Source organism: Sarcophilus harrisii, chromosome 2 (genome assembly GCF_902635505.1).
Source record: "Sarcophilus harrisii chromosome 2, mSarHar1.11, whole genome shotgun sequence".
Classification (NCBI taxonomy): Eukaryota; Metazoa; Chordata; class Mammalia; order Dasyuromorphia; family Dasyuridae; genus Sarcophilus; species Sarcophilus harrisii.
The window spans coordinates 266,016,456-266,037,521 of NC_045427.1; the positions used below are offsets into that span (position 1 = coordinate 266,016,456).

Sequence of the window (21,066 nt, forward strand, 5' to 3'; positions counted from 1 at the left end):
AGATGTTTAATAAATTTATACATGTAGCCTGTAGTAAGCAATAAATGCTTGGCAGTTAACTGACTTTACACCTAGAAAGTATCAATCAGGTGAAGCCTACCTCTCAAAATGTAAAGGAGTCTAAACTGAGTTGAAAGTAGAAAAGTTTATTAAGGAGTAAAATCAGATGCTAATGGTAAAGTACCCTAGTACAAAGAATCTTCATAGCCTGGAGAGGCAGAGGTTAATCTTCAAGCGGCTTTCACACTGGCAAAAGTTATTGTTTAAGGGATTATGGTAAGACAGCAGAGTAATGCATTGGTGGTGAAGCTATGAATTGGTTCACTCACCATTCTGGAAGACATTTGGAATCATACTAATAAAGTGACTAAAAATGCCCATGCTCTTTAAGCCAGAAATTTCACTGTTTGGCATATATTCGAAGTAGGGCAATAACCCAAAGATCCCACAAACATTAAAATATTTGTAGCAATTCTTTAATTGCAAAGAACCAGAAACAAGGTTTCCTCTCTTCTGTTTCCCTATGCTGACCTAGGTTGGACAAATGTCTTACTATATCATTTTCTGGTCCATCAAGATTTGGTCTGGTGAATTTTCCTTATCTGTTTGGAATAGCTGTTTTGTGAGAGGAGGATAAATACTATGACTCTCCATTATGATTTTGGTTCCAGGTCCACATTTTCTCTTTTTACAAATCTAGCAACATACAAGGAAGGTTAAAATTCAAGTAAACAATAGTGTGAGATTTTAACATTCCCCAAGTGATTGCTTTGTATCCTTTGGAGCGATTATTACATCATTGAAAAAGTTAATTTCATGATAAAATTCTGGGTAAAGGTGAATCTTGGGAGTTGCAAGCCTTACCTATCTTGTAGTTTTTAACAGCTATCAGAATTCCCCATCAGCCTCTTTTTCAGAAGTTTGATGAGGGTAGTTATTGATAACACCATGCAAATGAAAAAGTATTATTTTTGTATTTGTAGAAGAAAGAGTAGGATTACTTTTAGAATATTGAAGTGACAGTTATTTGATGTCATTGTTCAGTCTTGTCCAACTCTTTGTGAGCCTATTTGGAATTTTCTTGTCAAAGATACTAGAGTGGTTTGCTATTTACTTTTCCAGCTTATTTTAGAGAAGAAACTGAGGCAGAAAGGGTTAGGTGAGTTTCCAAGGATCACATAGCACCTAAGTATCTGATTTGATTTCAAGATTCAAATTTGAATTCAAGAAGTTGAATCTTCCTGACTCCAAATCCCACTCACTATCTACTGTGTCACATAGTTGCTCTGTTTAATGTCTGTTGTTTTTAAAAATAAGATTAATCTACTGGATAATGTTGAATCTCCTAAATATAGGTTTTGCGGTTTCAAAATGTTTCTTCGTAATTAGTATAAAATAACTGCAATTCTAAATGGGGTCACGAAGAGTTAGACATGACTGAAAACAACTTTTAAAAAATAACTTTTTAGCAAAATTTTATTAATAAAAATATTTTTATATCACATTTCCCTTCTTCCTAGAGAGCCATCTTACATAATACTACAAAAAAAAAAGGGAAATAAAGAAATTTATCTAACAGTATCAGTTAGATAGTTTGCTACACCCATGGTCCCACAGTTCTCCCTCTTTTTGACTAAGTTCATATTTTAATAGCATTCCTTTATGTTTTCTTATTGTAGTTTTTCCATTTACATAACTAATCACATGCACAAACATGCACAGGCATGTTGCTTTTCTGATTCTGCTTACTTTATTCTGCATGAATTCATAATGTCTTTCCATACTTCTTTATAGTTATTTATTGTTCTATCACAATAACATTCAATTATATTCATGTATCATAACTTGTTTAATCATTTCTTCATTAATGGATTCCACCTTATTTCTGGTTCTTTGCTACTACTTGAAGTGTTATTAAAAATATTTTGGTATTTATGGAATCTTTTTGTAATTGTACTACTTTGAGTGTATGCCAATAAGTGAAATCTCTGGTTTAAAGGACATGAATATTTTAGTTGCTTTATTTGTGTAATTGGCTCTACCAGCAATGCGTTACTCTGCCTGTCTTTCCTTAAAGTCTTCAATGTTGACTTTTGGATGAGGTCAGTTAATGATTAGACATTTACTAAGTGCTTAATATATGCTAAATATATCAATTAGTAAGCCTTTATTAAGCACCTATTATGTTTCAGGCACTATACTAACCTTGAGGATATTATAGGAGGAGAAAAGGTTAGTGCCTGTCCTCAATGAGCACACAATGTAATGGGAAAACAAGAAGATAAATATGTACAAACAAGCTGTATGCAGGATAAATAGGCAATAATTAAGAGAGGGAAGGCACTAGAATGGAGAGGAGTTGTGAAAGACTTCCTATAGGAGATGAAATTTTAGTTTTGATGTGAAGAAAGCCAGGGGATTCGGGAAGATGAGATGAGGAGAGAGAGCATTCTATGTAGGAGCAATATCCAGAGGTAATAACATGGATTCATTCACAAGAAAGGTTATCTAGATTGCAGAATAGCAAGGAGGCCATTATCACTGGATCAAAGGATATGTGGTAGAGAATAAGATGTAAGAAAGCTAAAAAGTATGGGGAGGGCATTGGTTATGAAGAGCTTTGAATGTCAGAGACTTTTGCATGTAATCATTATAGAGGTGCAATTGAGTGACATGGTTAGATTTGCCCTTTTCAGAAAGTAGATTGGATTGGAGTGGGAAAAAACTTGAGGTAGGACTGATCTGCCAAGAAAACTATCGCAATGATGTAGGTAAGAGATGATACAGGCTTATTCCAGAAAGAATAGTGGCAGAGTAGAGGAGAGAAGGGAACGTGTTAGAATAATCTTACAAAGAGGATATGTAATATGAATAAGATAATGTTCTATATGTATGTATAGTATTAGTGTGTGTGTGTGTGTGTATGTGTGTGTGTGTGTGTATAGCTAATGGATAAGTTGTATATGTGTATAAGCTTTTTTCCAAGTGGGAAGTTTATATTTTTGTGCTCGTAGCACAATGCTCAGCTCAGTACTTAGACACTTTATAAATTCTTGTTGGTTGATTGATTTTAGATCCTTCCACTTGCACATGATACTTTTGATTGCATCATATAATTGTTTGTGTTTTAATGTTTGTAAAGCATTTTACAAATGAGGAAACTGAGGCATTCAAAGGTTAAATCTTGCTCAAAGGTTGTATTTTTAGTAACTGTTGAGACTGAGTTTAAACTTAGGTCTTCCTAGTTCCAGGTCTATCCATTGCATCAAAGTTGTCTGAATATTTTAGGGCCTCCTAAATGAGTTCCATAATTACTCAAAGGGGTTTAGTTTAAGTATTCATACAGCCAAAAGGTTAGGTGTTTTATCAAGACTATGATATGCAATTGAATAGAAATTGCCAAGGACTAATCCATTCAGTCAAGTCAGCAAGCATTTATTATGTGCCTGCTTTGCACTGAGCACATTGCTAATTGCTAGGATACAAAGAAAAGCAAAAAACAGTATTATGTAAATTTTAGACCAGTAAGTGAACAATAAAGCACAACTAAAAGTTGAACAGGAGATAAGATTGTATTGATTTTGGGAAATTAATAGTGTTTTCAATAATTTTAAACTTCTCCTTGAAATAAGGACGTGTGTGTGTTAAGGTACTTTAAAAGACACTTTAAAGTACCTTAACACACACACGTCCTTATTTCAAGGAGAAAGACACTTTAAAGTACCTTAACACACACACGTCCCTATTTTCTTTCTACATCACCTTCATTTATAAATTCTTTTATAAATCCATTCCTTTCCTTCTCTTACACAAAGATAACATCTCATAATATCTTTACATCTCATAACAGTGAATACAAATGAGACTTACAAAAATAAATCAACGTATCAACCATTTCTGGCAGTTTATGCACTATTCTCACCTCTGCAAAGAAGAATAGAAAATGCATTTTCTCCTATCTTCAGAGACAAACTTACAATCAATATGTTCAATTTCAGGGTTTTTTAGTATTTTTTTTGTGTATGTTGTTTTTCGGATTCTGCTTACTTTAATTTATAACAGTTCTTATGTCTTCTATACTTCTCACTGTTCTCCATATTATATTTATATTATAAATACAGTGTATTTAGCCTTCTTCAATTAATGAAGCCCCATTTTAAAAATAAAAATGAGTTGTAGCATATCATTATTTATGAATAATTGAAATTATTCATTACAGGGGCAATAGGGATATATAGAATGGGCTTAAGCAGATTGCAACACATTTCAGATGAAGACTTGCACATGAGAATCATGTAACAGTTGTCAGAGAGGTGTATGATTAGGAAGTAGGGAGAAGGGAAGGACTAATTAGATATTGAGAGGGAAAGGTAAGTACTGAATAGTTTGTGTGCTCTGGTGGTATAAAAAATATATATATATATCAAGAAAACAAAATGAAGGCCTTCCAGCCTATTGAGTTTTCCTCTTGATTTATTGTAGGAAATGGACAAGAAAAATACAAGACAGGCAAGTATGTGTTACATTCTACATTATTAAAGGAAGTACCTATCACCAAAGATGATATATCATCACTCCATTAAAATAGAATTTGTAATCTGCCATCTTTATCCATTGTTTTGTTTTGAACAAATGAATTTGTATTCTAAAATGGAACTTGTAATGGGCTGAAGCTCTTGAGTCCTTGCACTGAGGTCCCAAGTAGGTGAGGTTAAATAGCAATTGGACAATACTCTATTAACATATGCTTGGAGAAAGAATGGTCCCGCCCACTCTCTATGCAAGTTTTGATGTATTGTATAGGAAATGACATAGAGATCATTTGGTGGGTGGAGTGAGAGAGTCAGAGGCACTGCTGGCCTTGTTCCTGTTGCAACTGCTCTCACTTCTTATTGCCATTCCCCCTTCACCTCAGCAAAGAATAAAGATCAAGGATTTTCCCTTAACCTGAATTCCTGATTCCGGCTGATTTTAAAATAGGCAGCCATCACAGGAACTGACCCTGTTTTCCAAAGAGATCAGTAGTTTATTAGCTAAAGTAGTTTATTGACTTTCTAATTTTGGTTTTGTTAAATTTTTGCAAGAAATGGTAAAGTCAACATCTGTTCCTTTTTTTATTTTTCAGTATTTTCATTTCAAAATTTCCATATTAGTAGCTCATTTGAAGAGGTCAAGTTGATGTAGTTGCAGTTTTCAGTGCCTTCGCACCTTCATTCTTAGAATTTGGTGTAAATTTTTTTTAAAGCTGTATCCTAATTAATTAAACATTAGTTTGCATATAACCTGATAACTGTGATACTGTATTTACTTGCCTCTATTGATTTTATTCCTCTTCCTCCTTGTTGTCACCCCACATAAGTTCTTTGAGTACAAGAACCATCTCATTTCTCTTTTTGTATTCACAGTATCTGGTTAAAATTTTGAGTTCAAGATTCTCTCCCTTCCTCCTCACCCTCCCATTGAGAAGGCCCATGTGAAGTTGTGCAAAGCATTTCCATAAAATCATGTTACAAAAGAAAACATAGATTCCCCCCCCCCACCCCTAAAAAAAAACCTCAAGAAAATTTTTTTTTAAAAAATTATACTTTATCATGGCAATATTTGTATGAACTGATGCTAAGTGAAGTGAGAAAAACCAGGATATCATTGTGCATAGTAATAGCAATATTGTAATGATGACCAATTCTGAAGACTTGGCTGCTCTTATCAATACAATTCCAAAGAACTCATGATGAAAACTGTTACCCATCTCCAGCGAAAGAATTTATTTTCTATGAGTGAAAATTAAAATATTTGTTTCACTTTCAAAAAAAAAATTGTACTTTAGTTTGTATTCAAACACAATCACTTCTTTGTGTAAGGATGGCATGCTTTCAGAGTAGTCTTGGGTCATTGCATTGCTGAGAATAGCAAATACTATCATTCAGCTGATCATTCCACAACTTTACTATTTTTTTTTTTTAACAACTTTACTATTACTATGTTTATAGTACATTTCATTTTGCTTGAGTTTATGGAAGATTTTCTAGGGTTTTCTGATATCCTGTTCATCTCTTATAGAACAATAATATTCCTTCATAATCAGATGGCATAATTTATTTAGCCATTCCCTAATGGAATGAGGCATCCCCTCAATTTCTAATCCTTTGCCCAGAGAAAAGAGCTGCTATAAATATTTTTAGTTCTTTTTGTTTTTTAAAAAAAAAATTCTCTTTTGAGACTCATACCTAGTAGTTGTACTTTTAGGTCAAAAAATATGCATGATTTTTATAAATCTTTGTCATAGATCATATCTTCTAATCATTTATTATTAGGGGATTTTTTTTTTAAAGATAAATTTGACTCAGTTCACTATGTGTTTGAGAAATGAGACCATCAGAGAAACTTGCTTCAAATTTCTTTTTTTGTTTTTTTCCTGATTTTTCCCCCCCTTTTTAGTTGCTTTTTTTAAATAAAGCTTTTTATTTTCAAAACATATGCATGGATAATTTGACACATTATTGGTTTGTGTTTCAGATTTTCTCCTTCCCCCCATCCCCTCTCCTAAATGGCAAGCAATCCAATATGTATAAACATATTTATACAATTCTCTTGCTGCACAAAAAAAAAAAAAAAAAAAAAATCAGATCAAAAAAAGACAGTAAAATGAGTAAGAAAACAAAATGCAAGCGAACAACAACAAAAAGAGTGAGAATGTTATGTGTTGTGATCCACATTTAGTTCCTATAGTCCTCTCTCTGGGCTCTCTTCATCACAAGATCATTGGAATTGGCATCAGTAATCTTATTGTTGGAAAGAGTCACGTTCATCAGAATTGATCATCGTATAATATTGTTGTTGCCACGTATGATGGTTTCCTGGTTCTGCTCATTTCACCTAGCATCAGTTCATGTAAGTCTCCAGGCCTTCTAAAATCATCCTCCTGATCATTTCTTATAGAACAGTAATATTCCATAATATTCATATATTGTAATTTATTCAACCATTCTCCAACTGATGGGCATCCATTCAATGTCCACTTTCTTGTCATTACAAAAAGGGCTGAAACAAATATTTTTGCACACGTGGGCCCCTTTCCCTCCTTTAAGATTTCTTTGGAATATAAGCCCATTAGAAACACTGCTTGGTCAAAGAGTATGCACAATTTGATAACTTTTTGTACATAGTTCCAAATTGCTCTCCAGAATGGCTGGAAGCGTTCCCAGTTTCACCAACAATGTATCAATGTCCCAGTTTTCCCACATCCCCTCCAACATTTGTCCTTGTCTTTTTCTGTTATTTTAGCCAATCTGAGAGGTTTGTAGTGCTATCTTAGAGTTGTCTTAATTTCCATTTCTCTGATCAATAATGATTTAGAACACCTCATATGATTAGAAATAATTCTAATTTCTTCATCTGAAAATTGTTCATATCCTTTGACCATTTATCAGTTAGAGAATGTCTTGAATTCTTATAAATTTGAGTTAATTCTTTATATATTTTAGAAATGAGGCCTTTATCAGAACCCTTAAGTGTAAAAATGATTTCCCATTTTATTGTTTCCCTTCTAATCTTGTCTGTATTAGTTTTGTTTGTACAAAAGCTTTTTAACTTAATATAATCAAAATTACTTATCTGGTATTCAATTATGAGTTTCAGTTCTGTTTTGGACCCAAATTCATTATTTCTCCACAGATTTGAGAGGCAAATTATCTTATGTTCCTCTAATTTGCTTATAATACCATTCTTTATGTCTAAATCATGAACCCATTTATCTTGGTATGTGGTGTTAGGTGTGGGTCAAGCCCTAATTTCTTCCATACTAGTTCCCAATTTTCCCAGAAGTTTTTGCCAAATAAGGAGTTCTTATCTCAAAATCTGGGGTCTTTGTCAAACACTAGATTGCTATAATTAATGCCTATTTTGTCCTATTGATCCTAACCTATTCTACTGATTGATTATTTTATTTCTTAGCCACTACCAAATGGTTTTGATGACCTCTGCTTTATGATATGGTTTTAGGTCTAGCACAGGTAGGCCACCTTCATTAGCATTTTTTTTTCATTAATTCCCTTGAAATTCTTGATCTTTTGTTTTTCCAGATGAACTTTATTACTATTTTTTCTAGAGCTGTAAAATAATTTTTTGGAAGTTTGATTGGTATGGTACTAAATAAATAGATTAATTTAGGTAATATTGTCATTGTTATTATATTCACTTGGCCTACCCATGAGCCCTCTGATTAAATCCGACTTTATTTGTATGGAGAGTGTTTTGTAGTTTTGCTCATATAATTCCTGACTTTTCCTTGGCAAATAGATTCCTAAATATTTTATACTATCAACTGTTACTTTGAATGGAATTTCTTTTTGTATCTCTTGGTGCTGCACTTTGTTGGTAATATATAAAAATGCTGATGATTTATGTAGATTTATTTTGTATCCTGCAACTTTGCTAAAGTTGTGAATTGTTTCTAGTAGTTTTTTAGTTGATTTTCTAGGATTCTCTAAGTATACCATCATATCATCTGCAAAGAGTGATAATTTGGTTTCCTCAAGACCTACTCTTAATTCCTTTAATCTCTTTTTCTTCTCTTATTGCCAAAGCTAACATTTTCTAATACAATATTGAATAGTAATGGTGTCAATAGGCAGCTTTGTGTTATCCCTGATCTTACTGGGAATGGTTCTAGTTTGTCCCCATTACAAATAATGCTGCTGATGACTTTAAATAGATGGCTACTGATTACAAAATTATTTTCATAATTATTAACTATAGATCTCCCTTGTTTATTCTTTCACCTTGTTCCTCTTCAAAAGTGTTTTGAGAAACTAATTTTTTTTTTACTTGCTTCTTAAGGAGAAATTGTGACAACTTTCTTTAGCTTAAATTTCAATTTGTTTTTTCTTATGAAAGTTGATATTGATACTGATAGTCTTTCTTTCCAGTAATTATTAGAAAGAATGTTATATTTAGAATATTTACAGTTATGGTAGGATTTATAAAAGCTCTAAAAGTGATTCTTCCTTTCATAGATCAGCATGGCTAAAGAATTCCTCACAAAAATAGCCAGAGTACTGATAATGAGCTTCTCTGTAATTAATGAGTTGCACCTTAAACAATAGATTCTTCTTGTGAAAATACTAAAATTGTTTGTTTAGTAGAACCTTACCAGAGCTTATGATTTGCTGTCATTACTTTTTAAACTCATGGTTATTTAACTATGAGATACTGGAGTAGGACTTAATGTGTAAAAAGGAAAACATATAAAATAATCTATTGATATTCTTTCCTTAAAGCTATACTATAATATAGTGTTATTCCCATTTTACAAATGAGAGAAAATGAGGCTCTTCGAAGTTGTTGCTTTCCCAGTTCCATAGTTATGAAATAAAAGAATAATTCACAGTCCATTTTATTTCACACCACATAAATCATTGAGTGGTCATTACTCTCCCTCTTTTATCTTGTACAAGGAAACAGTGAACAAGGACAAAGATATCTTTGATATCCTCAAAAAAACTTTGAGTAAAGAAATACGACAAAAATAAACGTTGCTACTCTCTATGTTTTTAAAAATATTTCATCTGATCAATTCTGATGGACATGGCCATCTTCAACAATGAGATGAACCAAATCAGTTCCAATAGAGCCGTAATGAATTGAACCAGCTACACCCAATGAAAGAACTCTGGGAGATGACTATGAATAGAATTCCCAATCCCTCTATTTTTGTCCACCTGAATTTTTGATTTCCTTCACAGGCTAATTATACACTATTTCAAAACCCGATTCTATTTGTACAGCACAATAACTGTTTGGACATGTATAATAATATTGTATTTAATTTATACTTTAACATATTTAACATGTCAACCTGCCATCTGGGAGAGGGGGTGAGGGGAAGGAGGGGAAAAATTGAAACAAAAGGTTTGGCAATTGTCAATGCTGTAAAATTACCCATGCATATAACTTGTAAATAAAAAAGCTATAATAAAATATAAATATATATATATTTCATCTGGAGATCATATAATGATCAGCTTCTGCCATGTGGAACAAAGGCCAAAAAAAAAATTATTTTTAAACTTTAAAAATAAAACGCCTTTGAGAAGTCAATATATATGTTTAAGTGCTTATACATATTAAAGTTCTTGGGATCTAAGTATAGGAATAATTTGGTTATTTGGTGTTTTTGTTTACAAGAGATTAAAACTAACAACTTAGAAAATTATGAGGAAAGATTGCTAGTGGTAGGTACAGTGACAACAGCAAAAACAAAGAGTTGATAGCTAGAGACAGGAAAAAATAGTAAAAGTAGATGCAATGATTCATAAAATAAAAACAATCTGAGCCTATTTAGTATATAAAGATAGTCCTACAAATCCCAACCCAAAGGATAGTATTTTAATAAAGTGTAATAATTGGCATTCATAATGATGACTCTTAGTTGTTAAAGACAAAGTGGTTGATATCATTTGAGATATACCATTCATGAGGTTTTGAAGTGTTACTTTTATACTTTGGGGAAATTTTGAAATCTCGAATGAAATTTGTATTGGAATATTAAAAAAATCAGACTTTCAGTTTTTTTCATTATTTAATACTTTAATTTCTCATAAATCCAAAAACTAGGAAAGAACAAAAATCTGTATTAGTATGAATAAATTAAAATTTATGGAAACACAAGTCTTTATAGAAGAGATGATAATTACTAATTATTTTAAAAATTCAGAAGATTTTTCAAAGGAAGGAATGAGAAAGGAGTTGAGAATGAAAAGGACTATTAATAGAAACCATCCCCAAACTTAGTATTATTGATAAGTAAATAACATTTTAATGTTATTTAACTGAATCATATGAAAGAGTGAAGTGCTTATTGTGTGTCAAGCACAGTACTAAACAGGAAGGATACAGTAATAAAATTGAGATTAGTCTTGGCTCTTAAGAAGCTTACATTCTATTGTAGGAGCTGACATATGCATATAAAGGATTCAGCTGCAGGCCTGATGGTAAGATCCATAGATCTTCATAATTTATTGTCAGGACAGATGGCAATGCTTTTATTGAATAAATGTCATTCATTTCCCATTGCCCAATCCTGTGAGTTCTTTCTCTTTCAGAAGCTTTAAATCCATCCCTTTCTCTCCACTTAGTGTTCCACCTTCCATCATATCTTCTTAATTATAGAGCAATCAACTTGGTTCAGGCCTTTCTTTGTACTGGGGCAATCTTTTTTATTTATTTGTTTGTTTGCTGAGGCGATTGGGATTAAGTGACCTGTCCAGAGTCATATTTTTCCGGGTGTTTTTTGTTTGTTTGTTTGTTTGTTTTTTTGAGGCAATTGGAGTTAAGTGACTTGCCCAGGGTCACACAACTAGAACTTGTTAAATGTCTGAGAACAGATTTGAACTCAGGTCCTCCTGACTTAAGGGCTAGTGCTCTATTCACTGTACCACCTAGTGCTTCCCCAGGGTCATATTTCTAAAATTTTTATGGCTATTTTTTGGTTTTATATCACTATTACTATATATGACCTTCATCCCTTTTTTACATCTTGAACTTTCTTTTAAAATAAAGCTTTAAAAGGAAGAAAGAAAAAATACATAAAAACCAAGTAACACGTTCCTGACAGTATCTATTTGCATCCATATCCATATACTCATCATTCCCAACTTCTTCAATATATATAGAGGGAATTGCATTTTTTTGTAGTTCTTTTTTGGAATCAACCTTTGTAATTACACAATAATTGTTTTATTCTTTTTTTCTGCTTGTGTTGTCATTTTACATATTATTTTACTATTTTGCTTCCTTTATTTTGGCATCACTTCATGTCTCTGAATGTTTCCTCTTTGTTGCTTTTTACACTGCAATAATATTTCATTATATTCATGTACCACAGTGTAATTTTTTTTACAGTCAGTGACATGTACTTTGTTTCTACTTATTGGCTGCCATAAAAAAATGCCATATTTAATATTTTGGTATGTGTGGAATATTAATTTTAGTCTTTGAGCTGTGCAATAAGATCTCTGGTTCAGAAGATAGGGATATTATAGTCACTTTTTAACATCAATTCAAAATCACTTTTTAATATGGTTGGACTAATTTACAGTTTGTATTGGAGAAATTTCTGGAGCTTCTACAGGAGTGATTATTTCTCTCTTTTACCATTTTTTCTAGTTTGTTATTCTGTTAACTAAAACCTTAGAGTTTTATTTGCATTTCTCTCGTTTTTAGTAGTATATAGCAGTCTTATATGTGATGTCGAACAGTTTTCAAAAGAAGTAGCCTAAACTTATTTCTCATGTCTTTTGACCAGATGAATCTTTTCTTGATCACTTGCCTATTTGGAGATTCCACCTATAATACTGTAGTAGCCTCACAATTGGGCTTTCTAGTTTCTTCAACTCTCAACTTCATCCTTTACCCCACTTTTAAAATAACTTTTCTTACACATAGATCTTGTTACATACAGTACCTCCTTGCTTAGAATTCTGAGAGGCTTCCATGATTTATAATATAGATACTTCCTTTGCTTGGCAATTACAATTGTGCTTTGAATCTGGGCCCACCCTATCTCTCGTCTTTAATTAGCTATTATTTCTTTTCAGGCATTCTCTTGTTGGACTAAACTCACTGTTTCCTCAGTTAATTGCTGCCTCTCCTTTGGTTTTGCTTATTTCATTCCCTATTTCTAAAAGAAATTCCCTGTTCTCCAAATATTTTTTGTATTGACAACCTCTCATCTCCAAGGACCAGCTCAGTTGCTGCCTCTTCCATTAAAGTAATCCTGATTTTCTGAAGTCCCCATGTGATCACTTCCTCTCATCTCTGCTATTTTGTATCTTGTGTTTAAAAACTTATTTGCATTATATGCACTGTGTGTGTCTCACTTTCTACCACCAACACTCAAATTCAATTGTAATCTTTCTTGTGAACTTTTTTCTCTTAGCAAGCATTTCCTTTCTTTGCCTTTTACAACTCCCTCATTCTCTTGATTGCAGAGAGAAAACAAAACGGAACAGAACTTTCCTGGCAAATATATGCAGTCAAACAAAATAAATAACCATACTAGTCATATTAATGCATGTCTCATCCTGTATCTTGGGCCCCACTTCTCCTTTAGGAAGTGCATAGTGCTTTGGAATGATGGATAATTGTTTCATTGATCAGAGTTCTTAAATGTTTCCATATTAGTTTATATTTATTATTATTAATGACAATAACAGCTTTATCTTTTTCAAAATACATGCAAAGATAGCTTTCCACATTTATCCTTGTAAAATCTTATATTCCAAATTTTTCTCCTCCTTTCCATCCCTCTCACTAACTTTAGACAGCAATAATCCAATATAGAATAAACATGTGCAATTCTTTTAAACATATTTCTACATTTATCTTACTGTAGGGAAAAAAAAAGATCAAAAGGGGAAAAATACAAGAAAGAAAAAAAAAAAGCCAAGCAAACACCACAACAACCAAAAAGGTGAAAATATTATGCTTTTATCTATATTCAGACTCTATACTACTCTCTGGATTAGGATGGCTCTGTGGTTAGTGGGATTGTGAATTAATTAGAAAGTTATATAAAGATTTGCATAGCAGCAGTGAAGGCCCATTTGAGGTTATATTACAGATTTGTAGTGTACCTAGTCAGGTCAGTTATGTGATTTATTTATTTATTTATTTATTTTTGTGGCCTTCAATCAGCAGTACTTGTTAGGAGTAAAAGCAACAGATGGTGGGAGTGATGAATGGCTGAGTTTTGGCAGGGCACAACTAGTGATATAAGAGGGAGAAGGGACTCTACAGAGGGAAAGGTCAGTGTGGAATTAAACTGATTCACAAAGGGTTGAAGATTAGATTAGGAAAAGAGGGTGGCTAGTACATGGTATTGTGACCTGCCTGGAAGAGAATTGAAGGGTCAAGGGAATGGAGCTCATGGTGTAGAAGACAAAAAAAGAATGAAAGCAGAAGTAGACGAAATCAAGTGTGTTATGATCAGGTAAAGGATTTTGAAAGTTCATGAACATGAAGATGATACTAGGATCAGAAGAATGACTATCTTTTTGTATGAGGTGAGTTGGAAGAGTAAGTCATGGAAAATGAGTAAGTTGAGGAACTCTGGGAGTTTAGGGTATATGAGAAAGAGTTATTAATATATGTCAGAGTCTCCGAATATGTGGGCAAGAATTGGAGAGGAGGGAAAAATTTGTGAATCATGTACTGAACTCATTGAGGAAGAAAGGGAAATGTCCTGGGGATGTTTACAAGTACCAGGATTTTCATTAAATGGTAGATGTGTTTTTGTTTTTAATTTTCAATTTTATTAACTTGTTTGATTTTCAGAATTTTAATCTTAAGTATATGTCTATTTTTATATATCTTTAAATATATACTTAATTCATTGACCTTTTCTTACTCTCTTATTGATAAAAGAGTTTATAAATTCTCCCCTGAGAACTATTTGACCACAATCTACAAATGTTGCTATGTTGTCTCATTGTTACTTTCTTTGATGAAATTATTGTTTCTATAATTTGTTCTTTGACTCACTAATTTTTTTTAAAATAGTTTCTTCAGTAACCTTTACAGAATATAATTTTAATCATGTCAATAAAGGATATGAGTTTGTGAGGTTTTTATGACTGGTTTTTGTAGTCATGCCCTGCATCATTGAGGTAAATTCCTTTCTGTTCCTGTAAAGGAATGCTCTTTTTTCTTGGGCATTTAGTTGACATCTTCATTGATGGGTCCGGAAGAAGGACTGATCTAACCCTTGGAAATATCTCTGGCATACCCCCTTGCACTCTACTACAGCTTTGTGATGATAGGGGTTGCAGACCTATTCCAGTTTTTTTTGCTGGTGCTCAAATTCTTCCTTCTCAGCAGTCTGATTCTTTTATCCAGCCAGTGAATTATTTTAGTACATTTGTTAAGTTCCTTTTGTTTGCTTTCACCAATTTTGCTTTGGATTTCTCATCCTCTATGATAGTCTTCATGTTGAAAGTCTAAGAGTTAAGAGAATTCTTGGAAGACAAGACTGTCTCTTTGTTTCTTATTTTCAACCTTGTATCCCTCAGCCTTCTGGACCATACGCTTAATGTGTTCTTTGCTCAGACAACCTTTGTCATTTGTGATGGTGATTTTATTCTCCTTACTATGCTCTCATGCACAGCAGAAACATTGAAGAAGTCATTTGAATCATTGTCAAATGTTAGTTGAATCCTCTGAAGGCAGGGAAATTCCTCCAACCTCATACTTTCCAAGCAGGTTGTTATCCTTTGTCAGTGTTCTCTCACCTTCATAAACCTAAATATCCACACCAGACTAGTGTCTTGAGTAGGGGGTTAAAGTCTCTTGCTTGGCGAGAGTGGTACTGAGCATTTGATTAGAAATGTCAGCTTCACCAGCAGTTTCAGTTCCAAGAGTGATGTCTTAGAGGAGCATATACTGCATATTCTCAGATTTATTTTCAGAAAAGATGGCAGCCTAGACATCTGCATCATTGGCAACAACCCCATCAGGATTGATATTCTTACTATAGTTCTTTGCGATTGAAGAAGTGCTCAGAAACTTCTGAATTAGGGTGATCCAAGTAGAATCATTCACCAAGATAATGAATCTTGATTTATCTAGCTTGACATATCTTAGGACCTTTTTTCTATAAGATCCAGTGTGCCATGGAAGAGATCATCATTCAGCTCTTCAAAATGGGCACAGAAGTTGATACCTTCATAAAGGGATTCAATCTCAATACTGGCATGGGTACTGGAAGAGAGTGTGAACTTTGCAAGCATTGAGTAGGTAATGGACAACCCTTTGTCTTGTGATTTTACTTGAAATGATTATCAAAATCCTTTTCAATTTAAGTGGGTGTCCTCAGCTGTGGGCTTAATTTCAGAGATGATATTCTCAGTGGTGAGAATGAAGATATTGAAATTACCCCCCTCTAAGATCAAAGATCTACACATTTCTCTTAACACCATTTTTTTGTCCAAATCATAAGCAGTAGCAGCAATATTAGCTGCATTAGCAATAGCTGATTCATTGATGATTTGGAGCAGATTGAGACCAGCTATGATTCTAGTATTTTTGGTGATTTGATATTAGAAATCATTAAAGTGTAGGGTCTTCCTAAGGTAGACTTCAGCAATTTCTTTCATCTTGGTCAAATCCACAGAAGCTTCTTTTTCTGAATAGAAATTTTGGGTCTCTCCTTTGTACTCCACCTTAGACCTTCATACGTTCTTAACCACTGTCAAAGGCTAATAAGGTCTGAGAGTATAACTGCATCATAAGGTCATAAATTTGGCATAAAAGATTTATGTTGATTTTTTTTTTTTTCCCTGTAACATTTATCCAGAGGTATTCTGTTGGTGAAAGCATTGTAGCTTGTGGTGGTCCTATTTCACTAGCAATGAACTTAGCTTTTCCATGTTGAAAAATGCCCACACAGGAATAACTGCTTTCAAGATCAGTGTCAACTGCAGGTTTCTTTGACATGGTTGCTGTGTATTGAGGATCATAGCTGACCACTGTGGAGCAAGACAGGGTATCACTGTGCTGAGTAGATCCATGTAGTGCTTTCCAATTGCACAAATATATTTTTGATTTTGATTTTTTAATTTTTCTTGATTACCGTTTCAATATTTCTTAATACTTAACTTGGTCTATTAGGAAATCTAAGCATTCTGTTTCATTGAAGGTCACAGTTTTTTACAAATTGTTCTTGGTTGTGTGACACTGTCTTTTGCCTTTTAGAATGTCATATTCCAAACTCTCTTCTTTATGATAGTTGCCAAATCTTGTATAATTCCAACTGTGACTCCTTAAGAATTTGAACTTTCTTTCTAATTGGTTGCTGTGGACACAAAAAAAGGCAAAAAGACAATCTCTGCTTTCAAGGGGCTCATAATGTAATGGGAGAGGTAATCTGAAAACAATATACAGACAAGATTGGAGGGTGGAACCATGAACTCTCAAACTTCATTTAAGAAGAGAGGGCAGGTGTGATAGTTCCTCATATATCTCATTTTCCGTCTAAGAGAACTCATATTGTCTTCTTTGACTCATATTGCACTAATTTTGGATATCTTTGATCCTTCTACTCTGCTCTTCTTATCTCTTTCCTCCTCCCTGTCTTTTTTAATCTTTTTTTTTTATATGTTGTCCCCATGTTATTACAAGCTCTTTGAAGATTTTTCTTTTTTGTATTTGTTTCCCCAGTGCTTAATACAATGTTTGTCATATATTAGACAAATAATGTGTAGGTTGAATTGAATTTGCACGAATCTAGGTTAATGAAGAATTAAGCTTTTTTTTTTGGTGGAAAGGATGAATCCCTGGAATTTATACTTGGTGTCTTCAGTCTTTGTTTGGGGGATCATCTTTACCTAGCATGGTGCTCTCTTGGTTATAAAAAAGCTCTTGTTAAACATTTTATGATTGACTTTTAAAAACTTCTAGGGTAAAGCAAAACCTGGGTCTGTTGCCATACAATTTAAATATTTAAGAGCCTGTAAGAAGCCATTCACTTATTTCTTTGAAGCAAAAGAAATAATATTGATTTTATTTTGTCCATTAGCTCAGGCTATAAAACCTGGAACAAAAACTACTTTGAGCTGGAAAATGTAAGATTAAGTAATTGATAATCGAGATTACAATGCCCAATTTGTTTCTCAATACTTCTTAAAATATCCAGTCTTCCACTTCACATTTTGTCATATTGACCACTCTTCTAAGTTTTCTTTTCTGTTTTGTCTTGATTTTCTCATCATTTTTTTTCTTAAAATTCATTTTTTTTATTTTGAGTTTCAAATTCTTTCCCTCTTGCTCCTTCCCACCCATTGAGAAAGCAGGCAACATGCTTATTATACATCTGAAGTCATGGAAAAATTTTCATATTAGTCACTTGCCAAAAAACCAACCCCACTTGAGATGACCAGTTGTGAAAAACGTTTAATTAATATGATGATCCAAGACAATTCTAAAGGTCCCTTGATGAAAAGTTCTTCTTCCAAAAAGAGAACTGATAAACTCTTGAGTATAGATTGAATTATGCTTTTTTCATTTTCTCCATATTTCTTGCTATTTTTTATTTATTTGTTTTGCATCATGGTTGATATGAAAGTAAGTTTTGCATATATATTTAATATCTTTCCCCTCTTTTTATTCCTTTCTTTTTTCTGGTTATCCATGTACATTAATTTTTTTAAAAATACACATTTATTTATGAGTCATGTTGGTAGGAAAAAACATTTTTCCTTTCCTTCACCAAATCTTATTCTTTGTCTACACTATGACCTCCAGTCCCATGATCCCTCAGTTCTACCCATGCATTAGCCATACCTATCCTTTTCTCTTCCTGACTTCATGGCAAGCCAGTTCACTTCTACATTGTCATTTCTCAGATCCCTCACTCTTATATTACCAATTATGCTAACCAAACTTCAGCCTTGGGTCCCTCCCACCCCCACCAACTTTGCTTTTCCAAAACACATGCTTCTGAATGAAGGTGAGAAAAATCACAAAACTATTCTGGATTCAGTACAGTTCTTGTCCTACAACTTCAACTGGGCCCTCACTGATGCTTAGCAGTCTTTATCTTCCTTAGCACTCTGTGCCATTCTCCATAGCAGCTTATTCCCCTCCTCCATTCTCATACTCCCACTGTCCTAATAGAGAACTTTTTTTTTTACAGAAAAAAAAAATGAGGTTTTTGGTTGTAAGCTCCCTCTTCTCTCTTCTTTTTTTTCTTTTATTTTTCAGATCCCTTTCTAATCACTTTTAATTCCAGAGCCTTCCCTCTTTATTTGTCTCCTATATAGCATATTAGTGCATTTTTGTTTTCTTGTTGTCTTTCCCATTGGATTGTGTGTTTTTGGAGAACAGGGACTGTCTTTTGCTTCTTTTTGTACACTTAATACAGTATTTAATAAATGCTTGACTTAATAGAATGAACTTTAAGATGCCCTAGTCCAACTTTAACAAGTGGTAAGCCAGGTATTGACTTCAAAACTTTGAGTGAGGGGTAAATAATTTTATCTTTTAAAGACTTCACACTTCCTTATCCCTTTTCTCTTCAGTTTGTTCTCCATGCCATAGCTAAACTGTGGCCTCATTTTATTCCTCCTTATATCTTCAAATGGCTTTAAACTGCACTTTGTTCTATGTTGTACAGACATAATGAATTTTTTGCCCATTGCATCCAACTAAGTCTAATTACTTGGACCTTGTCTCTGTTCTTCCTTTTAGGGCTTTTAAATCTTTGCCCCCAAATGTACTTTAATTGAATGACTATGTGAATTTTGAAGGATATAACTAACTCATTTATCCATGCATTTTCTGCTTTGTCAAATACATATGTCGAGTGATATTCTTAGCCTAGTTCCTTCCTGATATCCAATACCATTTTGGACTAACAGTTGATATGTGCTAAGTGAATGCAAACTAATACCAGTCTAGATCATACTTGTATAAATCTGGTACCCTAAAAAAAAGTCATCCATATGTAGGCACTTCATACTGTTTGTGGCATTATGTTGCAATAAACCATGTTTTATAGCAGATATTTTCCTATAATAACTGTTATGATTGTGTGGTTCCTGACCAAGAAATTGATATCATATAAAGAATGGATATGGATGTTAGTAATGTCACAAAAAGCAGTGATATGAAAACAGTAATTTAATCACAAAATGAAGGTTATTCTTCAAATAATATAGAAAATTAATTTTTTTGTATCATAAGATAGCCTTTATGAGTTGCCCTGGCTGAAATAATTCATCACTTCATCTCAGACCTAATAATATAATAAGCTAATCTGTAGTTTGCAAGGTTGGTCCATTATTGAGCCCATACTTCTTTTTGGCTGGAGTAATACTACAAAAGTTTGTATTCTGTTAGCATGATCTTTGAGATCCCAAGGTTACTTTTATGTCATTATGTGTTTAGGAGTTTAGTGGAAAATAAAAACTGTATGTATCTAAAATTAATAAAAATACTAAAACTACTTCAAATTTTGTAATGTGAGCATAAATGCATGACACACTACAAAGGTTCCTTATTTACCATACATAATGTTATACAAAACATGAGAATCACAGATCTCACTTTGTCATAAATTTGACCCACAACTATGTACGAGGGCCAATAAAATTTAGTATTATTTTTGCATATTATCTTATGGTAATTACTGTTTAAATTCCAAAGGATTCAGTTTAATGAACAGAGATATGTCCATTGTGTATAAAACAATGTGCTTGGCATTGATATATAGACCCATTGGGATGATTTCTTGCTCTCAAGGATCTTGCTTTCTCCTGAAGTGATATATGTCTGCAAGTGTGTAGTACAAGGGAAATTGAAGGATAAGAGGATACCAACAAATGATAAATAGTAGGCTAGGGGAATGGAGGCTTCTGAGAGGATTTGTCATGTTGTGCAAGAGAAATTATACCAAAAGGGGTGAAAAAACCAAAGAGATGAAAATGCTATGTTTTGATCCACATTCAGTTTCCATTGTTGTCTCTCTAAATGCAATTGAAGCCATTTTATACACACATACATATATACATACTAGCTTAGCTATTACATTTTAGAGCAAATATTAAGCATCAATAAATGAAACCTATTTTGAAGTTATTTGCATTTAAATTAATTTCAGTGCACAAAACGTCATAGCACTTCCTTCAGTCTCCAGCATCTTTATCAATTTACTTTTCCTTGACTTCTTTTTCATGTTCATGTGTATTGTTCATTTGGTTCTTTTTCTCACTTTGCATTATGCATAAAAATACAATTTTCCCGTCATATTTAGTTGTATTATTGTATTCCATTTTATTAATGCAGTTTTTTAAAAATCATTTTTTTACTTTTAGACATTTAGATTAATTCTACTTTTTTGTTATTAAACATTATGTCGCTGTGAAAATCTTTAAAGAGAGCTCTTTTCTTGTTTTTACTGATACTTGTATGTAGCATAATTATATGATTAGTAGGTCAAAGGATTTTTTTTTTAATTTGTTACTATTAGATTGCTTACTAAAAAAATTCTTTTAGTTTGAGATTCCATTAACA

The 21,066-nt window shown here is 32.9% G+C and overlaps 1 protein-coding gene across 5 annotated transcripts in view; it reads left to right on the forward strand.

Moving 5' to 3' along the window:
- The window catches only part of CTDSPL2 (CTD small phosphatase like 2), a 101,114-nt gene that overhangs the window by 21,983 nt on the left and 58,065 nt on the right, over positions 1-21,066 (forward strand). Inside the window, exon 1 of one of the 5 annotated variants that reach the window (XM_031952215.1) lies at positions 13,432-13,471. The exons of the other annotated variants lie outside the window; for them this stretch is intronic. The gene's annotated coding sequence lies outside the window, so the exon portion shown is untranslated. Of the gene's footprint in view, positions 1-13,431; positions 13,472-21,066 lie in introns of those variants that run through there. 5 annotated transcript variants of the gene reach the window in all.